Source organism: Rhinatrema bivittatum, chromosome 4, assembly GCF_901001135.1.
Source record: "Rhinatrema bivittatum chromosome 4, aRhiBiv1.1, whole genome shotgun sequence".
Lineage (NCBI taxonomy): Eukaryota > Metazoa > Chordata > Amphibia > Gymnophiona > Rhinatrematidae > Rhinatrema > Rhinatrema bivittatum.
The window spans coordinates 329,758,387-329,782,598 of record NC_042618.1 but is presented as its reverse complement, the minus strand read 5'-3'; positions in this window follow the sequence as shown (position 1 = coordinate 329,782,598).

Here is a 24,212-nt window from a genome sequence, read left to right as displayed (position 1 = left end):
CTGCCTGTCTCTACCTCTTTCAGTTTCACTATCAAGTTTGAACTACACAGGGCTGGTGGGTTTTGCAAGGTTATAGGGCCCTGCGTGAAGAGGAGTGAGCAGAGGCACGGTTGCCTCTCTTATCAGCAGGAAGGGATCACAATAAGGGTTAGGGAGAAATGGAGTTAGAGGAAAAGATTGTGTTAGGGAAGGGGGTGAGGGAGTGGGAAGTTGGATGAGGCTGCTGGAAGTGATAACACAGGCCGCAGCACTACAAGGAAGGGTATCCCTTGAAAATGGTACTCTGTGAGTATCCAAAAGCTGACCCTGGGGATCCCGCCAATGGAATACTGCCAAAGTCTTCCTCCTGTGCTCCTCCACACCTTCCCCAACCTACAGAACCTCAACCATTCCCATAAGTCCATCCCCTGATTCTGTGCTGCCTTAGATGTGAAGTCGTTTGATGCTTCTGGTGCCAATTCAGTGGGGGTGGGGGTGGAGGGAGATTGGGCTGGCAAAATCCTTCTCAAGTGATAGATTAGTAGTGGCATGTATGCATGCAAGGAATTACCAATAAGTCAGGAGAACTATGATGCTAAATTAAACTTTTCTCTCCTCCTGACTCCTGGAAAGTAAATCTGTCTTCAACTGAGACACTTTATCAAACTGTAATTGTGAAATAATAATATTTTGATTGTTCCATCTGACCTCACCAATTTGAAAGCTTTTGTATGTATGATTACCAGAAATAAACTGCCAGAAATTCACCTCAACAGTGACTGTGAATTTGCTTCTGAAAAATAAAAAATTGTAAAGTGCTGTGTGATCCTGTATAATTATATGGGAATAGTACATTATATTGAGTTGTTTTCTTGGATATGTGTAAGGCCCCCCAAAAAGAAATAGTAATATTCCAGAGGAAAGGAGGCAAAAATCGAAATCTCCGTATCCCTTCAAACCACCTGCTGCTGTTTCTGGTTGAAATTGTCCTGATCAAGGTAGAGTCCCCAAAGATTCAGGTACAATAGAGAATGTTGCTGAATTCTAGCTGCTCTCACTAGTAGTGGATCATTTTGCATTCTGAGCCTTGCACTTTAATACCAGCCTCCAGGAGTTATAGTAATCACTCCTAACCACTATGGCAGCTTGTCTGTAGGTGCCGTGGCATGATTGCACCACTAAAAATAACTTCAAAGAAAGGAATAGCAGCTCTGCTTTCCCTCTTTCAGTTCACTATCCAGAAGTGTTCACTGAGCTGCTTGTTCTGGATGTCAGGGGTTGAAGACAGTGGCAACTTTGGGCCATATTGATCCATTTAGCAGTGGCATTGTCCCTAGATAGGGAACCCTAGGAGCAGGCTGTTGGGTCACTGCAAGATGTTATCCCAAGCTGAGAAGGTAGAGCTATGGTGATAGGGAGAGGCAAGGGTGGGAAAGGAGGAGAAGGTTTATCGGGTGATGGTGGTAGTTGCAGGTGTAAATGGAGAAGGAGAATGAGGTAACACCACTGCCTCACCAAAGCCAATTAATTTATTAAATTCAAAATCATAGTTATTTATGTATTTGTTTGTTTATTTATTTGTTCACTTGTACATACTTGTACATACTTGTACAAACGTTTAGCCCGCTGTTCAGCAAATCTCAGCAGAGTACAAAAAAATATGCTAAATAAAATCGAACCCACAATAATATAATATTGAACAGCACTAGCAATTAAGGAGCAAAAGGGAATCACATCAGTCGGGGAAGGCCAGGGTAAACAGATAAAACTGTAGCAGCTTCCTAAAATGAAGCAGATCCTTTTCTGCTCTGAATTCCAATGGGAGACTATTCCATAGGGATGGGACCACAATGGAAAAAATGCACTTGCAAGATGTTTTGTACAGGAAGTGTGCTGGTAAATCTCCTGACATTGTAAGCATAAGATTTTGGTATCTAAAAAAAAAGCCTTTTTTTTTTGATGGGTATTTTCAGTGCAATAGGAATAACAGTGTCTGATATGCACTGAAATAATTTCGGGGCTTAGAGAGGGCAATTTTTGTCTGGGCTTATAGAGGGCAGTTTTGAAAATCCATTTACCCGAGTGAAAGGGCTTTACTGCTCACGGATTAATGTATACATGGGGGATCAGTAACTTGCCTATATTTACTGGCAGGAAAAATAGGTGGAGCCAGAGGCAGGGAGGAGTTAGGCCAGGAAAGGCAACACAACACGTTATTTTTAAGAGGAAGCATATCTGCAGAAAAAGCAGGTGCAATCTCTGCAGATACTTTTTCCTGGGGCAGTTTTCAAAGGGAGCATATGCTCGTACTTTCCCTTTGAGAACTGGTGCAGAGTCCACGGGTAAAAGTACTCGTGCACTTTTCAACTACCCGCATACTTTTCAAAATCTCCCCCTGACGTCAACAGGTTCACACACATGAAATGCAGGATACCTCAGGAGCCTTCAAGGACCTAGGGAACAGAAGAAGAAAGAAAATGAAAACTGTAACAAATCACTTCCAAATGAGCATTTTACAATCCATTTTTAAGAGACTTACAAAGCCATTTTAAATCTTTTAAGTTTATTAGGTTTGTTTGTGGATTTTTTATAGAAAGGGGGTGTTATTTGTTGGCAAGATAGGTTCTCTCAACTTCTTGGCTTCCAGTTCAATCAAACCTTTTCCATTTCTCTTCTCTGCCAGGTAGGAGGAGGTATAAAGCCAAGATATTATTGGCCTCCATTTGCAGCAGCTTAGTATTTTTCATCTTAATCCCTACATCCATCACTCTGGCAGCACGCTGACGAATCTCTGGCCAGTTCACACTTGAAGCAGATAATGTTAAAAAATGCATTTGCTTCTTTGAAGTGTGTGTGGTGCCTGTCACACTCTCTCAATTTCATAAAGTTTTGTTGAGGATGATACTTAATATCAAGAATTTGAATAGATTTTTGGCATAGTTCTTTCTGCAGGTAAAAATAATCGATTTTTTGAACATATATATATATATATATATATATATATATATATGAGGTAGATATTCAAATGCTATGTAGCTGGATAAGTCAGACTTACCTGACTAACAAGAGGCTGCCGCTAAATATCCAGCTATACCACTTAGCCAGATAAGGAATTATCCAGCTAAATAGTTAGCCATATAGTCAGTGGGCGGGCAAGTGGTGTAACTGGACAACTCTACTTGTTAACTTAGCCAGACAAATAGTAATATTGAGCCTTATCCAGATATGTTAACTGGATAAGTCAGACGTGGCCCATAGCTGGTGTAAAGTTAGCCTGATAAGCTTATCCTGTTAACTTTAAAACTTATCTGGGTATATTCAGCGGCATTGCCATGCCACTGAATATCCTGTGTAAGTTAGCCAGATAAGCCTTATCTACTAACTTACAAAGCAGGATATACTTTCATATTGGCTGCCATATATTTCTTTAAATGTCTGACTTCTTGACTTGTATTTGAGTCTGCTTTTATTTTGCTTTAGGTCTTTGATACAATTAGGGGTGAATTTTAAAAGGAGCGGATGCAAAAAGCATATACATGAATATTTTGTGCACATTTACCTGTGCAAAAAAGGGGTTCTCTGGGGTGGAGCCAAAGGTACACGTGTAAGTAGCTAGTTTATAAGCTAGTTTATAAGAGGTTTACACCGAATACATTAAACAACTGATTTGCGCAATTTTAAACCTGCTAATTATCTAGTACAAATGATATCAGACTCGTCTGTTCTCGGCTATTGTTGGGTGGAAGGTTTGGTTGAACTAGGAGAAGTTCAGGGTGGAATACTAGGAAGGTTTCGATGAACTGGGTCAACTGGTGGAGGTAATGGCAAACTGGTGATTTCAATTACATGGTCATGTTTTAAAATATACCCAATTCAGGCATGCAAGTTAAATTTCTTTTGTGCATAAAATAAATGTGCATATGTTTATAAAGTAGATAGGAAAAAACATACTTTCAATGCATTGCAGGTCTTTGCAAGTAACCAAATATACACTCGTATGTTGGGGATAGTCATACGTGTATTTTATAATCTGTGCATACCTGATACATGCAAGTTATAAAGTGCTGTAGTACATATCCATGCAGTCATAAAAGTGTGCATATGGGGCCATGCAGAGTTGTTTGAATATTATCCTTTAAAAGGTGAATTTTCAAAAGATGTGTGTGTAAAAAATAGCACATACACTAGAATATACTATTTTAAAAAGCACAACATGCGCACGTAAATCAGGGACCATGAATACATTTGCATGCATAAAAAAGGGGCAGGCCAGGGGTGTTCCAGAGAAGGACCAACCTTTACGCATGTATTTTGCTCTTTTACTGCCTGACAAAATGCCATGCATAAGTCTTTTACTTGCGTATATTTACTTCTGCTCAGAATCTGGTGTCAGTGATCATAAACATCTTAAAAGTGAAAAAAAAACGACTGGATGAGGGGAATGGCTGACATGGGGAGACTTCAGGTTTAAGAGCCAGGAGGGTCTTCATGAGCTGCAGTTAGACTGGGCAAACTGGTAGACTAATTGGTAAAATTGGTAATTTCATTGTGGCACGCATGCATAAAATCCCCTGACTTAAACATGTAAAAGCCAACTTACAGGGGGGTAAATGCGTCTAAATAACGTGAAAAAAATATATTTGTGTATTCCTTCTTAATTTGACGTACAAATGCACATGTATATCATTTGAGCACCTTTATCTGGCTAAATTCTGACTTATCCAGCTAGGTAGCACCTTTACCTCTACTAGGATGGACAAATTTGAATGTATCCAGATCAAGTAGTGCTAATTAGATAGACAGGTAGTGCTAATTAGATTGACAGGTAGTGCTAATTAGATGGACAGGTAGTGCTAATTAGATTGACATGTAGTGCTTTTCAGACTTCTCTGGCTATGTGCTTCTACTTAGCCACATAAATTGAAACTTATCCGGATAAGAGCCACTACTTTTTCGGATATGTCTGAACTAGCGTGGCTCGTGATTTTTACATATGCGAAAATGTATGTGCACATATGTACTCAATTTTTACAACCTGCACATATCAATTGCACTCAGGTTAAAAAATACAGTAGTAAATTACCGTGTGCCCATATATTATTTAGTTACGCATATATGGGCACATGCAAGCAATTTTGAAAGTTATCCTCCTTGTCTTTTGTTTGTTCCCATGGAATTTGTGTGCAAGGAAAAAAGTTTGGGAAGCGGATTGTTATAAAAGGTGTTTTTGCACTTTTATACATTTTTCAGTATTATTTTGCAGAATGCAGAAGATTTAGTTCTTGCTTCAGATATACTTATAAGGGCCAATTTTTTTTTAAATCCTCACACTGCAAGCAAATTTTCAAAGAGAAAATCCCCGAGAAGTTTCCCTTTGAAAACTGAGGAGATGGCTTGGCACCACAGATACATTACAGCTGGTGCAAAGCTGGTGCTGCAAAGACATTGCTTGCTAACCCCAGCCGTTAGCAGCAAAGGTAAAAGCAACTGTGCTATAAAACTGCCTTAGTCATTTTACCAAAAAAGGGAGAAGGCAAATTTCAACTACCAGTTTTACCTGGCTAATTGCTGACATAGAAACATTTATTTTATCTATTTATCTATTTATTTATTTATTTATTTATTAACTTTTCTATACCAACATTCGTGGGTACATCATGCCGGTTTACAATATAACTGTTAAAGGTAGAAAATACAAAAAACAGGAAGGGGGCGGTGGAGCAGAGGTGAAGTAAACGAGAGAGCAGCAGCAAGAGGAAGAAAGGCAGAGAGGACTGAAACTGATAGGAAAGGAAACTTGGGGGCGAGAGGTGCTATTAGGTAGACCTTATACCAGGCCCAGGGTAAAACCAATAATATATATACAGGGTATAAAATAAAATATTTCCAAATTAGAACAACTTAGGTACACATGGTAAACATTATTGGCTATACATAGGCGGGGGCTGGGGAAAGTAGACGAAATTAAAGTATCAGCAGTTGAACAACTATGATGGGTGAGGGGAGGAGGAATAACAAATTAAAGGCAAAATCCAGGTGACAAGGAGTACAATAGGGGATTAAATCATTGCAGGAGGGGATATACCGTATAACATTGTAATGGACATAAACTTTATACATTGTAAATTTGACACATACAACCCTTGGGTGAGTGTGCAAAAGCTTGGGCACAGGCTAAATTTGTTCCGCGTCTGGGTAGGCCATTTTAAAGAGCCAGATCTTAATTCCTTTTTTAAATTTGCGGAGGCATGGCTCTAAGCGGAGTTCGGTGGGCAGGGTGTTCCATAGGGAGGGGCCAGCGAAAGAGAGGGCTCTTTCTCTGGTGAAGGATTGGTGTGCAGTTTTGAGTGTGAGGGTGAAGAGGATCCCTGCAAGGTTGGATCTGGAGGGATGACTGGAAGAACAGAAGCGTGGTGCATCCTCAAGCCAGGAATGATTGTGGTTGTACAGTGAATTATGGAAGATGGTGAGGGTTTCTATCTTATGCGGGAGGAAATGGGTAACCAATGAAGGTCCTTTAGGATGGGGGCGATGTGGTCAGCTTTGCAGGTATTTGTAAGAATCCTAGCCATGGCATTCTGCAAGATTTGCAGGGGTTTGATTGTAGAGTAGGGGAGGCCCAGTAATAATGAGTTGCAATAGTCCATTTTCGATAATAAAGCCGTATGTGGGACTGTATGGAAGTCTTGAGTATGTAGTAGCGGTTTAAGTTTTTTAAGGATATGGAGTTTGTAGAAACCTCCCTTTATGGTATTGTTGATGTGATGTTTGAAATTTAGTTGTTGGTCTAGGGCGACACCAAGATCTCTCACAGTGTAAGGGAGGGTGTCTGAGCATGTGGTGGGGTTACTTGAGGAAGGGGGCGTACGGTCTGTGTGATTAGAAATGGTAAGGAGTTCCGTTTTGGAGGCATTTAGGGCGAGGTGGAGGTTGGAGAGAAGAGTGTTGATGGAGGCGAGACATGATTCCCAGAAGCGGAGTGATCTGGGGAGGGATTCTTGAATGGGGGTGAGGATTTGAACATTGTCAGCATATAAGAAAAACTTTAGTCCAAGGTTAGATAGGAGGTGGCAAAGAGGCAATAGGTAAATATTGAAGAGTGTGGAGGAGAGGGAGGAGCCCTGAGGGACGCCCTGGGTGAGGGGAATGTGGGAGGATTCCGAGTTAGCAATTCTTACGGTATAGTCTCTATTGTTGAGATAGGAGGAGAACCAATGGAAGGCTGTGCCTGAGATACCAATCTCGGTTAGGCGAGTAAGGAGGATATTATGGTTGACGGTGTCGAAAGCCGCAGAGATGTCAAGGAGGGCAAGGATATAGGATTGTCCGTGGTCCATGCCCTTGAGTATGATGTCAGTGAGTGAGAGTAGGAGGCTTTCGGTGTTGCGAGCTTTACGGAAGCCGAATTGAGCGAGGTGTAGTATATTATGGTCTTCCAGGAAGTCGGAGAGCTGGGCATTAACTACCTTTTCAATGATTTTTGATATGAAAAGCAAGTTGGAAATGGGATGGTAGTTAGCTGGGTTGATGGGATCGAGGGTGGGTTTTCTGAGGAGGGGTTTGACAATTGTATGTTTGAGGGAGTCTGGTACCTGTCCATGTGAAAGGGAGCAGTTGATTATATCAGCCAGGGATTTTGCAATAGTCGAGGGGATGGAGAGGAGTGCTTTGGTGGGGATGAGGTCGGAGGAGTGGGTGGCTGGTTTGATTTTTTTTAGGATGGATTCAATTTCCTTGGCTGATGTTAACTCATGGGACCTGAGATTGGCATTGGTATTTTTAGGGAGCGGGGTGACGGAAGAGGGATTAGTTGGGAAGCGTTGGAGGACGTTTGCAATTTTATTTCTAAAGTAAATAGCGAGTTCCTCACATTTGCTATTGGCATTTTCATCATTTGGTGGGGGAGGGGCAGGGTTGGTGAGTTCTGCCACATATGAGAACAGCGCATTTGCGTTGAATTGGTAGTCATGGATTTTTGTGGAGTAATAGCCTCGTTTGGCTTGGAGTGTGGCTTGTCTGTATGCGTGTAATGTGGATTTTTAGGCAGCTGTGTGTGTAGGGGATGGGAGTTTGCGCCAGATTCTCTCTTTGCTTCTAAGGTCGTTTTTTAGTTTTTTTAGTTCCGCTGTGTACCAAGGTTTTTTGCTGTTTGAGTATGGGATATTTTTTTTATTGACAATAGTGCAAACTTCGTTGACTATTGTGGAGGTGAGATTGTTCCAGGATAGCAGGGCAGTGTTTGGGTTGGACAGGTCGAGGTTCATTTTTACTTTGTCAAAGGCTGTGATGAGGTCTTCTGTAGTGCAGGGTTTGCGGTAGGAGATTGTGTGGCTCTGGGTGGGGGGAGAATAAGAGGGAGCATTTAAGGAGAGGAATGCATTAATGAGGGAATGATCTGACCAAGGGACCGGGGTCATGTCGGGAGCATTGTGAGATTGAATACTGACATTGACGAAGATAAGGTCAAGGGTATGACATGCTTTATGAGTGGGGGTGGTGATCAGTTGTCTGAAACCCAGGGCTAGGAGGGTGTTAAGGAAGAGCTCACAAGAGGGTGAGGAAGGGAGGACGTCTACATGGAGGTTGAAATCTCCTAGTATGATAGCAGGGATGTCTATATTGATGTTGTCTAATATGAATTCGATGAGGGGGGGAGGGATCCAGATCAAGTCGGCTGGGGGGGGGGGAGGGCATAGTTAAGGCAAACTTGTAACTCTTTGGATTTAAATAGGCCAATTTCTAGCTTGTGGGGTGCAGTGATATTTTGTAATTTGAGATTAAGGTGTTTTTTTGCAGCAAGGAGGAGCCCTCCACCTCTTTTTTTGGGTCTTGGGATTGAGAAAATGTTGTAGGAGTGCAAAGGTAGTTGGTTTATGAAGACGTGGTCAGTATTCTTGAGCCAGGACTCTGTGATGGCACAAATGTCAGAAAATGATGGCAGAAAAGGACCAAACGGTCCATCCAGTTTGCCAGCAAGCTTATGGTAGCATCTGCCATGACATACCAGTCATCCCCGTGCTTAGTATCCCAAACCGTCAAAGTCAGGGCCCTTGTTGGTTGCTGTCTGAGTCCAATTCCCTGTTACCTCTTGCCATTAAAGCAGAGAGTTAATGTTGGAGTTACATCAAAAGTATCAGGCTTATTGATTAAGGAAAGTAACAGCTGCATCATCAAGTTACCCCCATGCTTATTTGTTTTCCCAGACTATAAAATTCAATGCCCTCGTTTGTTGCTGTCTAAATCTAATTCTCCTTTTCCTCTTTTCCTCCTGTCATTAAAGCAGAGAGCAATAATGAGTTGCATCAACAGTATGAAGGCTTATTGGTTAAGGGTAGTAACCGCCACACCAGCAAGTTATCCCTATGCACTAGGGAAGAGCTCAGTAACCTACAATCCAATGGGAGCACTGAGACGAGAGGAATCAGAAAGTTTTTGCTTGGGAAATTTTTTAAAAAGTATTGGGGAGAAGTAAACTATTGGGGTATATTATTTAGTGTGTTTGTGTGTTTGCGCTTTTAATAGTAAGGCAGCTCATAAACAGAAGTTAGTGTGTCTATTTTTAAATAGTCAGTGTTATGCCTGTCGGTCGCAGACGGTTGCGACCGCGAGTACTCACAGATTGTTCTGCTTTACTATCTTCCCCGGGTCTCCTCGCTGCACGGGCCTCTCTGCATCGCCACATTCCGCGGGCCTCCTCGCAGAGGCATGGATGCCATTACTTCTGGCTCCGATATCGGGTCCTCCTAGGCACGCGCGTCCCACCGAAGTGGCCTTTGAAGCCACTTCGGTGGGAACCTCGGGGTAGGGATGTGCAGAGGGACTTCATACATTACATTCAGTATTCATATTCGTTGGGGGGCAGATACGTTCCATTCGGCAAGGGAGGGCCCCGATCTGTTCATGCGTTCCATTCTTATTTGTTTCCCAGCTAAAATTTAATTAACTACAAACCCCCACCCTCCTGACCACCCCCCAAGACTTTCCAAAACTCCCTGGTGGTCCAGCAGGGGTCCAGGAGCGATCTACTGCACTTGGGCCATCGGCTGCCAGTAATCAAAATGGCGCCGATAGCCTTTGCCCTTACTACAGGGGCTACCGGTGCCATTGGTCGGCCCCTGTCACATGGTAGGAGCACAAGATGGTGCCGGCTGACTGTTGCTCCTACCATGTGACAGGGGCCGACCAATGACACCGGTAGCCCCTGTGACATAGTAAGGGCAAAGGCTATCGCCGCCATTTTGAATACCGGCAGCCGACAGTGTGAGTGCAGTAGATGGCTCCTGGATCCCTGCTGGACCACCAGGGAGTTTTGGCAAGTCTTGGGGGAGCCAGGAGGGTGGGGGTTTTGTTTAAATTCGCTCCTTTAGATGGCCAAATAATTCGGTGAAGATTCATTGTATTCGTGGGAAATTGCGATATGTTTCATGACACAATGGATACAACGAATATGGCCCTATTCGTTGCGGATTGCCAATACGTCGCAAACGAATGCACACCCCTGCCTTGGGGGTGTCCCCTGTTGATGATGTCATCGGACTCCGATATTTAAGCTCCTGCTTCGCCCCCAGCAAGCTGACTTGGCAACAAGTTCCATACGAGTCCTACGCTTGCCTTGTTCCTGAGACGCCGCTCCTGTTTGTATCGTGGACTCTGTCTGGCACCCGCTCCTCGGGGGTCAGTGTGCACTCTACGAGGACCTGTTCCCTGGCATACCCCGCACCTCGGGCTGGCCCCACGCCTCTTGGGTTCCATCTGGCTTCCTGCTCAACCTCGACTCTCCTTGGGAACTACTGCAGCGACTTGTGAGTTCTCAGCCGGCCTTCCCCGCTCCTCGGGGTTGCGCCGTATCCTTCAAATACTGTTCACGCCTTCCCACTCCTCGGGCTGCGCTCACCTACTCTAAGAACACTCTGAGCTTCCCCGCTCCTCGGGGCTTGCGCCATGTGATTCTACAATTGACAGCTCTCCCGCTCCATGCGCCTGTTTCTCCATTACTCAGCCAGCTCCCCTCCGATCTCTAGGTACCTGTCTTCGTGAGCTACTGGACTTGGGCTCGGGCCCTCCGCCCCGGGGGGTTCACCTACACTTTCCCTCTATGCCCACTGCGCTGTGGCTCTACCCCTCAGGCTGCACCATTGGAGAATATCCTGCTTGGCTGTTCAGGCGCCCATCATCCAGTGATCTGCCTGGCGCCCTCTCTCTTCAGTCTCTCCAAGAGCCATCTACAGACTGCTACCCTACGGGGGTCATCTCCTGGTCTCTGGGGCTCTCCTCTTGACTGTGCACAGAGCTTCCCTACACTCCAACACCTCGCCTCCTGACAGTGCGGACCTGTGGGGCTCCTCCCCACAGACTGTATCAACTTGCACCTCGGGCCAAGGGTCCACATACACACTAATCATAACAGATTGCCAAGTTGTTGACCGGGCAGAGGTTTTGGCTCTACAGGCCATTCCTGGCCTGGCACAATGGATCAGCAAACAGCAGAAGTTCTTGGAGTCTCTGGCTGCTGCCATAGACAACCTGAGCTCTCATTTAGATGCTACATCTATCAAGCTCAGTGCCTCTCCCTCTTCACCGGCTCCTCAGCTGTCCATGCCGCTGCCGGCACCACCACGCTACTCAGGAAACCCAGTCATGTGTCGAGGCTTCCTGAACCAATGCAATATGCATTTCTGCTTGCAACCTGCATACTTCCCTGATGTGGTCACCAAGACCACGTACATCTTGACTCTTTTAGATGGCAGAGCCCTGGCCTGGGCATCACCTCTCTGGGAGCGAGCAGACTCCGACCTTTGGGACCTCCCAGGTTTCTTCACCCTGTTTCGGTCCCTGGCCGGCGTGCCGTCTCTCAGTCAACTCTCCTTCACCTTCAGCAGGGCTCTCACCCTTTAACGGACTATGCCATTGAATTTCGAACACTTGCGCTCTCTCTTTCTGGAGGGCTTGAGTCCACGCATTAAGGATGATTTGACTGCTTACAAATTGCCTACTTCCTTGGACTCTCTCATTGACCTCACAGGGTGAATCGACCGTCAGCTAAAAGAACACTCTCTTGAACCCAAAGCTTCCCGGAAACCGACTCCTGGGCCATCTTGAGTTTGATGTTTGCCCTCTCCTAAACCCATTGCTTCGCCTAACCCCTCAGAGAAAGAACCCATGCAAATGGGTAGGAGAAGACTCCGACAGAGCCCAGCATTTGCTTGTACTGTGGTCAACCTGGGCATGCCATTGCCTCTTGCCCAGTCTGTCCTGGAAACTTCCGGGCCTAGGACCTGCGGGAGGACTTCTCCTAGGCCTGACCTCACCATCTCCTCCACTGACGGTTCCTGTTTCCATCTACATGAACAACCAGGAATTCCACACTTTAGCCCTGGTGGATTCCGGGGCTGGAGGGAACTTTATCTTGAAGCAACTCACCGAGCATCTGCGGATTCCCACCATTCGCTTTCCGATTCCTCTGCTACTCTCGTCTATTCACGGGGAACCTCTGCCTGGTGAGGTTACTCACACGACTGCTCCCATCCAACTACGCACCGGAACCTTGCATAAGGAATCCATTTCGTTCCATATCTTAGACAAGGCCAGCCACCCGGTTGTTTTGGGGCTGCCCTGGCTTCAGAAGCACACTCCACAGTTTGACTGGACTACCCTACAGCTCTCCCATTGGGGTCCAGACTGCCACCAGTACTGCCTGGAATCCATCTCATCATTGCCTTGCATGATGACCGTATCTTCTCTGCCCGGCCTTCCACCGGCATATGCGTCCTTCTCCGATGTTTTCTCCAAAAAGGCCGCTGACACCTTACCACTTCATCGCTCATATGATTGTGGAATTACCTTGAAGCCCAATACTGAGCCTCCATGAGGCAGGACTTATCCTCTTTCACTGACAGAGACCCAAGCCATATCAGAGTATATTCGAGAAAATCTGGCTAAAGGGTTTATCCGGCCCTCCAAGTCACCAGCAGGGGGCAGGATTTTTTTCGTGTGAAAGAAAGATGGCTCCCTGCGCCTCTGCATCGACTATCGAGGCACCATCATGTGCTCCTACCATGTGACAGGGGCAGACCAATGGCACCGGTAGCCCCTGTAACATAGTAGGTGAAAGGCTATTGGCGCCATTTTGATTACCGGCAGCTGATGGCCCGAGTGCAGGAGATCGCTCCCGGACCCCTGCTGGACCACTAGGGACTTTTGGCAATTCCAAGATGGTGCCGGCCATCCATTGCTCCTACCATGTGACAAGGGCTGACCAATGGCACTGGTAGCCCCTGTGACATAGTAGGTCAAAGGCTATCAGCGCCATTTTGAATACCGGCAGCCGAGGGTGTGAGTGCAGGAGATGGCTCCCAGACCCCCCGCTGGACCACCAGGGAGTTTTGGTAAGTCTTGGGGGGTCAGGAGAGTGGGGGGTTGTACTTAATTCAATTTTAGCCGGGAAATGAATAAGAATTAACGCAGGTACGTATCAGGGGCCCCCCTTGCCGAATGCAACGTTTCTGCCCTCCCGACAAATACGAATCCTGAATGCAACGTATGGCGTCCCTCTGCACATCCCTAATAATCACCTCATTTTTTTCCTACTGTTAATGGATCTCTCTGTGCATTTGAGTATCCTTCCAGCATTGGCCACCACATTGTTGCACTGATTGCTATCTTGAAATAATTATATATTTATTTCAAAGTAAATTAAAATACACTGATTTTCTGCAAGTGTTTTCAGTTCATACATCATTACATACATATGCAGGGTGGCCCATGGAAAAGTAGCCTGCCTCCAATACCAGTGCCACGTAGGCAGGCTACTTTTCCATGGGCTATCCTGTATATATATAATATACATGTTATATTATTCTTTATACTGTACATTTTCCTCTTATGAATATTTTCTAGCTGGGATCAGAAGAATTTTTAGACAGAAATAAAAAATAATTAAAATCTTTGCTATCTCCTTCAGCTCACCACAGAGTATTCTGTACTGTAAAATGTTATTAATCAAACTTTCAAAATGGACTAGTATTTATTTTCTGTAGCAAAGAGCAATGCAATTCAAGGAACTTGACCTATATTACCATGGTTCCTCATACACCTGATGACTTCTTTGCTTTCCACAATCAACACAGCAACCTCACGAGAAAGAGCTCATCGGCCTTCTATCAATCTTCACATTGTGGGGAAATATCAACAGTAAATCTATAAAAGCTCTGTCAGAACAGTGAAAAAAAAAATTGATGTGATGCCAAATTACTTTATTGTATCCGTTGGCACCACCACACAATGGCTGGACCAAAAAAAGAATGATATCAAGAGTACTAATCTATATTTGACCCACCCACAGCATGACAAACAAAGGTACATCTATAGTCAGCCAGGAACTTCACCTGATGAGATCTGTCTCTGAATCCTGCAGATACACAAGAGAGGAAATATTAACTAAAGCAATCTTAAAAAGATGTCACAGTAGAGTACAGACATCTATAATGAGGTCATTTCCTATAACAGAGTGGAGAAGTAGCCTAGTAGTTAGAGCAATGCGCTACACACCAGGATAGCCAGGATTCAAATCCCATTACCACTCCTTGTGACCTTGGGCAAGGCACTTCACCTTCCATTGCCTCAGATACAAATTTAACAGGCGCTCAGATACAAATTTAACATACATTGCCTCAGATACATTGCCTCAGATACAAATTTAACAAATTGACGGGCGCTCCAGCCAATGAAAGCACATGGACGGGCGGGCGTGACGTCACTTCCCGCCCGTCACGTCACGCCCGCCCGTCCATGTGCTTTCATTGGCTGGAGCGCCCAAATTGACAGGCGCTCAAGCCAATGAAAGTACGCTTCGCTTCGCTCCGCTCGCGCCGTGACTGGAGAGGGCACAGAACAGTGGGCTCTTACCTGACTTCACAATCTTCCTTAAGCAGATGAGGGCTGAGCCAGGAGAACCGGGACCTGCGCGGGGGGGACCACTGCAAGCCGCTTTCGCCGCTGGCTGCCCCTTCCGGAGGACGGCAGAGAAGGGAAGGGGCTGAAAGCAACAAAAAGTAAGTTGGTAACATGTCGAGTCGCTTCGGGAGGAGGGGATTTTAGGTTTTTAGGTTTTCATGGGTTAAAGTTGGGATCCACTTCCTGGTGCCTGTCATTTGAAATGACAGGTACCAGTGCACCCAGGATACTGTATAGGCGCTGTATTAAGCGCCTATACAGTAAAATAGGTTGCGCGGGCCTAACGCGTCACAGACGCTTCTTGGACACAGCTTGCATTTGCAAGCTATTTAAATACAGTATCGAGCGGTAGGTGAGCAGGACTGTGCGTGCGGCAAACGCGGGTGTGCCTGGCACTAATGCAGCTCTTCCTACCGCTCCTTACTGTATCGGCCTGTTAGATTGTTAGCCTTTAGGGGACAGGGAAATACCTCAATATAATTCACTTTGAATTGTCTGAAAGGTGGAATATTGCATGTCTGCTGCAGCTGGTTAAGGGAAATCTGAATTAGCGTTCTTACTTTAAATTGTTTGTTCTTCCAGTCCTCTTTCTACCCACTTCTGAGTGCTGAGGATTAGGTGATCATGGCCCCAGCAGGAAGTCTCTGACATTTTCTTAAAGGAATACTTCAGAAGTTTGCCATATGCTTCTCCAGACCCATAGTAATTGATCTTCCCTGTTGGTCCCCCATGCCAGGATTTTCAAAGCTACTTACATGCATAAAACATGATTTTATGTGTATAAATGACTATTAAAACTAGCCCAGGGCTCAGTGAACACATAAGTATGCATGTAACCTGGTTATGCATGTACATTTACTCAAATTGCAGAGAGGCATTCCAGGGGCATGTAAATTAATCCACATAAGTAACATCTAGGGACCTTCATTTTTGGTTTTTATTTTTTCCCCCAGAAATTTGATTAGGATTTTTTATGACACGAACGAAAACGGAAAATAAGTGGAAAAATGTGACTCATTATTCTTCTGGATAAATGTTGGAGATTATTTTGGTGGATAGAAGGCAGGTCAATAAAACAATATTGAACAGATTCTCCCACGCATAACTCAGCAGCATCCCTATTTCTACTCCCGACCCTGCCTAACGTGTCGCTTTCTCTCCCCACACCCTGAGAATCTCTCTCTTTCCCCCCGCCATTGCAAAAGAATTCCTCCTTACTAGTGGTGGCTCCAGGCGGATCCTTCCTCCTCCGGCAGCATGCTTACTGAGGTTCCCGCGCTCTGCAGCACTACACATCTGCTTCTGTGTGAGTCCAGGGAGCCCGCCGGAAAGTGCTTCTGGTGAGCATGGCCTGCTTCAAATACTGCATTGGCAGCACCAAGCAGCAGGCACCTTGGCTGCCTGGCGCAAGGGGAAGCTGGACCTTAAATGCCATAACAGCAGCACTGGTGGGCAAGCACTGTCACTGGCATGGGTTAGGGCTTGAAATACTGCAGGTGCTTTGACCCGCAGTGGCTTCCAGCCGATGTTGGAGATCTTCAGGCACCGAATCCGCAGATCTGGAGCTGCTCTTTAATCATCCTAAAATTAGGGTGAAAATCAGATTAAATCGATTGTCACTATTGGAAAAATACAGGAATTTATGAGTGAAAATTGGTTTAAACTGAAAACATCCTCCAAAGATGAGGTGTACCTTTACATGAGTTAATCTGTGTGTGTGCCAGGCCAATTACCTGAGCATTTTTAAAGCGAACGTATGTGCATGAGTTCACTTTGAAAATGCTGGAAAAAGTTTGTGTGTCCAAGGCATACACAGACTTTAGCCCTACACACACAGTTATAAAATTTGACACTTTTTAACTTATTGGTAACATTTTTTGTTAGTTCACCTTAAGGCCTATTAGTACACATGAACTCTGAAATTAGGAAAACTAAGTAGTTGGCACTAACAGGATGTAATGCACACTAACATCTAGTTAATGTGCACCAAAATCCTGTTAGTGCGCATAGTCCCAGACAGCCTGTTTCAGAGAGAGAGAGAGAGAGAGAGAGAGAGAGAGAGAGAGAGAGAGAGAGAGAGAGAGAGAGAGAGAGAGAGAGAGAGAGAGAGAGAGACTTACTATAGTGCCTATGCCATACATAGGTATTTGAATCCCTATGGGAGGGCTACCTACTAACTCGGGGTGGGGATTAGGTATGAGCGTCGGGGGTTGGGGGCCACTTTCGCATTCCACATGAGACCTACGGACAGAACAGTGGTCTCTAGTGCAGATTTGCTGGCCGTCGGAGTGAGGACGCTCACTCCAAGAAGTGGTTTGGCCAACGTTCTCTCTACCTAGCTTGATGGACACTCTACCTGGGCAACAACATGCTAGGTGGAGAGAACGTTGGCCAAATCTCCTCTTGGAGTGAGCATCCTCACTCCGACGGCCAGCAAATCTGCACTAGAGACCACTGTTCTGTCCGTAGGTCTCATGTGGAATGCGAAAGTGGCCCCCAACCCCCGACGCTCAAACCTAATCCCCACCCCGAGTTAGTAGGTAGCCCTCCCATAGGGATTCAAATACCTATGTATGGCATAGGCACTATAGTAAGTCTCTCTCTCTCTCTCTCTCTCTCTCTCTCTCTCTCTCTCTCTCTCTCTCTCTCTCTCTCTCTCCAGAATTATTGTGGATGGTGATAATCCTTTTCTGGCCCGTAGCGCAGTCCATAACGCGGAGTTGTAGTTACGAATTTATCGCACGCGGTAAAGTGCTTGGAAAATGAGGCCCTAAGTCACGTTAGTGCGCACTAACACGAAATACGAAATTTCATCAATTTTTTTTGTTTCGTGGCGCTCCCGAAACAAGATGAAATAGACAATTTTGTTGCCATTGTCTATGTCCTTGAAAACAAATGCACATCCCTACTAATATGGACTCAAAAGGGACACATTTCCTACCTTCTGCAGTACCAATATATATATGACAAAAATAATTCCGAGAGAGAAAAGGATCTAGCTATTTCTGATTTTCCTAGCTCAGATGGGGCCATCTACCTGATGAAGATGTTAGTAGGTGAGGCAGACTTTATCCATGTTATCTGTCAGCAGGGGCCCATAGTGTGCCATAGGGATGTGCAGAAGGAAAAAATTTGTTTCAATTTGGTTTTCGTTTCACCGGGGCCCAAATTCATTGCATTTGTTTCATAGGGGGAAAAACCATTTCGTTGATTAGTTTTATTCGTTTTCCAATTTCCCATTAAAGTCAATGGGGGAAGTATTTGTAGCCTATTTTTGGCTGCAGAATTGGAGTTTTCTTATCAATTCTGATGAAACGTCTGTGGCGCAATCATCAGAATGAGAAAAGAGCTCCAAGGTACTTAGACTGTGGCAAAGAGGCACCAAAGTGGCATGAATAGCCTAAGGCACTTTAAAGGGGCAAAGGGGTACCAGGAGTGGCAAGAGTGCTTTAACAGAGGTACAAAGCAGCAGCGAGAGTGTCAAAAACATGCCACAGCTTCAAAAGAGAGCACCGATAACAGATGCATGAACCCTCGAATGCAGCAAGACAGGTAAAGTGGCAAGACAAATGGCATCAACATCCTACAGCACAATGAAGGGGGAAAATAGCAAGCAGAAAGACTAGCACCAACACACTGAGGAACCATGATAGTGGCAAGAACACCACAAGGAATTGAGTGAGTCATCTGGTGTATGGCAGCAAGGCAGAGTGGCAGAAAGCTGATAGGGGCAAGACAGGCTGGCAGAGCAGAGGTAGTCTGTCCCTGTGGTTTTGATAGGGGCAAGACAGGCTGGTAGAGTGAGGTAGTCAGGTCCCTATGGTTTTGATAGGGGCAACACAGGCTGGCCCCGGGAAGAGTTCCCTTTCCTTTGTGCAGGAAAGGGCTCCCTAGCATGGGTTCGCCCCTAGAGTGGGGTGTTTCCATTGGCATCTAGTGAGCTCTCGCTGGTCTTTTAAAATCTGGTGAAGTTAGCAGATATACAAATAAGAATTTTGAAGACCGAGGCGGAGGAGGGTGCTATGTGAACAGCAGTTCAACATGAGTCAACAGGTACTAAGAGATAGGCCGGCTACCCCGGGGAGAGTTCCCTTTCCTTTCAGCAGGAAAGGGCTCCCTGGAATGGGTTGGCCTCCAGAGTGGAGCACGAGTCTTCATAGCATGTTTGTTTTAATTAAGGATCCATACTGTGAAGGATTAGTATTTTGAATTGCCAGAGACTGAGGGTTCCCTTTGCAACGAGGGTTCAGCCGTTAGGACCAAAAGAAGCACTGACGTCATCTCCCGCCCAAATCTACAATGTCAAACTATGTTGACTTTGTACTTTACACAGTGCCTCTGTAAACTATGGAAAGACAGAGGATGAACTAGAGTGCAGCTACCACCAGTTTTCTATAGTACTAGAAACATTACTGTTGGCACCTATGAAAGATTTAGGGAACATGGCCCATATTATGAAGGTCAGGAAAACTATTGAGCATATGCAATATGCAAGCTCCAAACATCTTAAGTCAGCTTTTTATGTTCTTACAACCCAAATGTGGACGGGCAGGCACAGCGTTAGAGGTCAAGCCCTTGTAGGGACATAAGGCCTGGACAGACAGGCACAGCATTCAAAGATAGAGGTCAAGCCCTTGTAGGGACGTAAGGCCTGGACGGACAGGCAGGCACAGCATTCGAGGATAGAGGTCATGCCCTTGTATGGACATAAAGCCTGAATGGACAGGCACAGCATTAGAGGTCAAGCCCTTGTAGGGATGTAAAGCCTGGATGGACAGACACAGCATTTGAGGATATAGGTCAAGCCCTTGTAGCGACATAAGGCCTTGTAGGGACGTAAAGCCTGGACAGACAGGCACAGCATTCCAGGATAGAGGTCAAGCCCTTGTAGGGACATAAGGCCTTGTAGGGACATCAAGCCCTTGTAGGAACGTAAGGCCTGGATGGACAGGCAGGCATAGCATTTGAGGATAGAGGTCAAGCCCTCATAGGGACACCAGTTTTCTATAGTACAAGAAACATTACTGTTGGCACCTAAGAAAGATTTCGGGAACACGGCCCATATTATGAAGGTCAGGAAAACTATTAAGCATATGAAATATGCAAGCTCCAAACATCTTAAGTCAGCTTTTTATGTTCTTATATTCCAAATGTGGACGGACAGCCACAGCGTTAGAGGTCAAGCCCTTGAAGGGACGTAAGGCCTGGATAGACAGGCAGGCACAGCATTCGAGGATAGAGGTCAAGCCCTTGTAGAGACATAAGGCCTGGACAGACAGGCACAGCATTAGAGGTCAAGCCCTTGTAGGGATATAAAGCCTGGACGGACAGGCACAGCATTCGAGGATAGAGGTCAAGCCCCTGTAGGGACATAAGGCATGGATGGACAGGCAGGCACAGCATTCGAGGATAGAGGTCAAGCCCTCGTAGGGACATAAAGCCTAGACAGACAGGCAGGCACAGCATTCGAGGATAGAGGTCAAGCCCTCATAGGGACGTAAAGCCTGGACGGACAAGTAGGTACAGCATTCGAAGATAGAGGTCAAGCCCTCACAGGGACGTAAATCCTGGACAGATAGGCACAGCATTAGAGGTCAAGCCCTTGTAAATACCCAGAAGCTAAACTGTACTTATGCACTTCAGCTGATGACAAAGGAACATGAAGAACACTCAGAAATAAGAAAACCTCTACTCAAGTCCAAATCTACAATATCAACCTATGTTGTCTTTGTAGTTTACACAGTGCCTCTGTAAACTATGGGAACACAGAGGATGAACTAGAGTGCAACTACCACCAGTTTTCTATAGTACTAGAAATTTTAATGTTGGCACCTAAGAAAGATTTAGGGAAAATGGCCCATATTATAAAGGTCATGAAAACTATTGAGCATATGAACTATGTAATCTCCAAATATCTGAAGTCAGCTTTTTATGTTCTTACATTCCAAATGTTGCAAAACAGGAAAAGAATATTCTGGAAAGAAGTGATGCACAAATACATGAAACTGAAATTAGAAATACTAGAACTAAACTCAGACAGGCACACGTTTGAGGTCAGGCCCTTGTAGGGACGTATGGCCTGGACAGTGGATGGACAGGCACAACGTTTCAGGTCAGACCCTTGTAGGGACGTACGTCCTGGACAGTGGACAGACTGGCACAGCATTTCAGGTCAGGTTCAGGTGCTGATATTATCTGGAGCATAGGAGGCAGTTGGAGCTGCTGCAAGGCTTTCAATTGCTTTTATTCATCTTGCCATTCACAGGGAAAATTTGGAAACCCAAGCAAAGGCAGGTTTATTTTCAAAAACACCAGCATTTCCATCAACTCTGGTGCCAGCCTTGAGCGGTGAGGGCTCATGATATCCCCTGTCATTGAAAATACACGTTCACTGGGCACACTGGTTGGTGGACAAGACAGATATCGCTGAGCCACTTTGGCTAGGTATGGCCAGACAGTGGACTTGTGTGCCCAATATGCCAGTGGATTTGTCTGCATGTCCTCTGTGGGCTCTGAGAGATACCGTGTCACTGACAGTTGTGCTGATGTCTCATTTGCTTGGATGGGCTGAAAGTCACTCATGCCAGCTGCTTTCTCTCTAGCACATAGCAGAACAGATGATTCTTTATGGGCAACATGCCTTTGGCATACTGGAGTGGAGGAGGAGGAGGTAGTAGCTGTCGCTGACAGAGTGCTGCTCCTGCTTGGGCTAGCACAACTCTCTGAATTGCCCGCCGCTGTTTCCTCCTCTGCTTCATGCCTAATCTGTCTCTGCTTATGGCGCTCCTGATCACGGACTTTTGCTATCAGCAATTCCTTCACAAAAGAGAGACAATTGGACTGTAGGGTGAGTTTCCCTTTCACACGGGATCATGGACTTTGGCGAGCATGTATGTTCTGTTAAAGGCCTTAATCTCCCTTGCACCTGCTTCTGCAAAATGTCCAGACAATGAAGCACCTCAGCTATCATTCCCTCTTCCTGTTTAAAGCCCTCCAAATTTTCCTCCAGAAAATTAACTATAGGGATGATGTCGGCCAAGGTGCCACTTCTGGAACTTAGCTCATCCTTGAAGGGCTGCAGGATTTTTACCAGCTGACTCATGACTAACCAATCATGATGCCCTAGGGGATTATGCACACCTATGTCCATTGAACCAGAAAGTTCATGAAGGGGTGTCTGCAGCTCCACTAACCTCTGCAGCATCATAAAGGTAGAATTCCACTGGATGGCAAGGTCTTGAATGAGACGCTTGTGAGGCATGTCCAAATCAGTCTGCTTTTTTCGGAGAACCTGCCCCACCTTCACACTTCTGTGGAAGTGCGCTGCTATGTTCCTACACTTGTGTATAACGTATGCAGGTATTCATTCTCTTGGTGATTGGACACCAACCCCAGAGCTGACTTCACTACCAGGTGCAGAGCGTGTGCAAAATATTGGATGTTCTGAAAGTGCCCGTCGTATATTGCCTTAACTATGTTTGCACCATTGTCTGTGACAAAGAACCCTGCCTGAGGATTCCTGTCTCGCTGGTGTAGCTGCCAGCCCGCCAGCATCTGTCTGATGCATGCTAGAATATTGGCTGAGGTATGGGCCTCGTCCATCAGGTGGGTGTGCAGTAAAGCCCACCTCCATCCTGATTCTTGTTCACTAAGGGGTAGATTTTCAAAGGGGTACGCACGTACCCCTCGAAAACCTACCCCAAACCCCCCCTGTGCACACCGAGTCTATTTTGCATAGGCTCGGCAGCGCGCACAAGCCCCGGGATGCGCGTAAGTCCCAGGGCTTGCATGGAGGGGTGTGTTGGGGGCGTGTCGGGGGGGTGCTGCGAGTGATGCGGCATTTCGGGGGCGGGCCTGGGGGCATGGCACCGGCACCAGTCCGCAGGCGTAAATCTGCCAACAAAGGTAGGGGGGGTTTAGATAGGGTTGGGGGGGGTGGGTGAGGTAGGAGAAGGGAGGGGAAGGTGAGGGGAGGTAGAAGGATAGTTCCCTCCGAGGCCGCTCCGATTTCAGAGCGGCCTCGGAGGGAACAGGCAGCGCGCGCTGGGCTCGGCGCGCGCAGGTTGCACAAATGTGCACCCCTTTGCGCGCGCCGACCTGCTAACTTACCGCCTACCCTTACCCCTGCGTTAGAGGCAGGGGTAAGGGTAGGCGGCAAACTTTCCCCCTGCCCCCGCTCACCTGCCCTGGCCACGTCCATGGGTGCTGGTCTCCGGGGCAGCCCCAGTCCTCTCCCCTCCTCCCGAAGCAACGAAAGCGGAAAAAAAGCGAAAAAGCAAAACAAAACAAAAAAAGCGAAAAAAAAGTTGCAAGAGAGAGAGGGGAGAGAGGACGGCAATCCTACGCTCGGGATTGCCAGTCCTCTCCCCTCCTCCCGAAGCAAGGCGCGAAAAGCAGCCTTGCTCCGGGAGGAGGGGAGAGGACTGGCAGTGTAAAGCAACGAAGTGACTTACTTTTTTCACAGCCCTCCTCCGGAGACGGACATGGATCGCGGCTCCCCTGCCTCCCGGAGGCGAAGATGGATGCCTGCACGGGTGAAAGCGGCCCCTGTACGTGCAATTGGGCCGCTCAATGCGTGACGTCACATGCCGTGACGCCAAACGTCGTGACGTCACGCATTGAAATGACAGATACCAGTACCAGCGTGTCCGTGAAGCATTAGGCCAGCGCACCCAGGATACTGTATAGCGCTCTATACAGTAAAATGGGTTGCGCGGGCCTAACGCTTCACGGACGCTTCTTACCGTAGACGCAGCTTGCATTTTTTAAAATTACTGTATACAGAGCGTCACTCTTCTTTTTCAGTCAATCTGTGATTCTGTGAGCACACAAGCCCAAAAGGGAAGAGAATGCAAGCTTTGTTTTGTTTTGTTCAGCAACTGTCCTATATATTGGTGATATAATTGGACATCTAGATTAATAAAATCTCATACAAATTGCTATAAGAAGGAAGGAATCAAATTAATCAGATTAGTCTGAGTTTCCTTTCCTTCTCTCAAAGATCAACAAATGAATGAAGAAGAATGGATGGAAATGGACAATGTGTTCAACGCCCCGTTCTCTCAGGATTCAGTAACATCAGTGGTCATTTTCTAGGTTTGAGTCAGCAGCAGCCTCCACCTTTCAGTTTTTCCCAATGGAGAAAAGGAAGCAAGTTAAAAATGATCCCAGCAGGCAGAAGTAGTTGAATACAGGCACCGAGGCAGGGAGAGCAGGCCCTCGAGGAGCGAGTTCATTTTTTTGTTCAACAATATACCGGTATGTGAATTCTTCTTCATGGA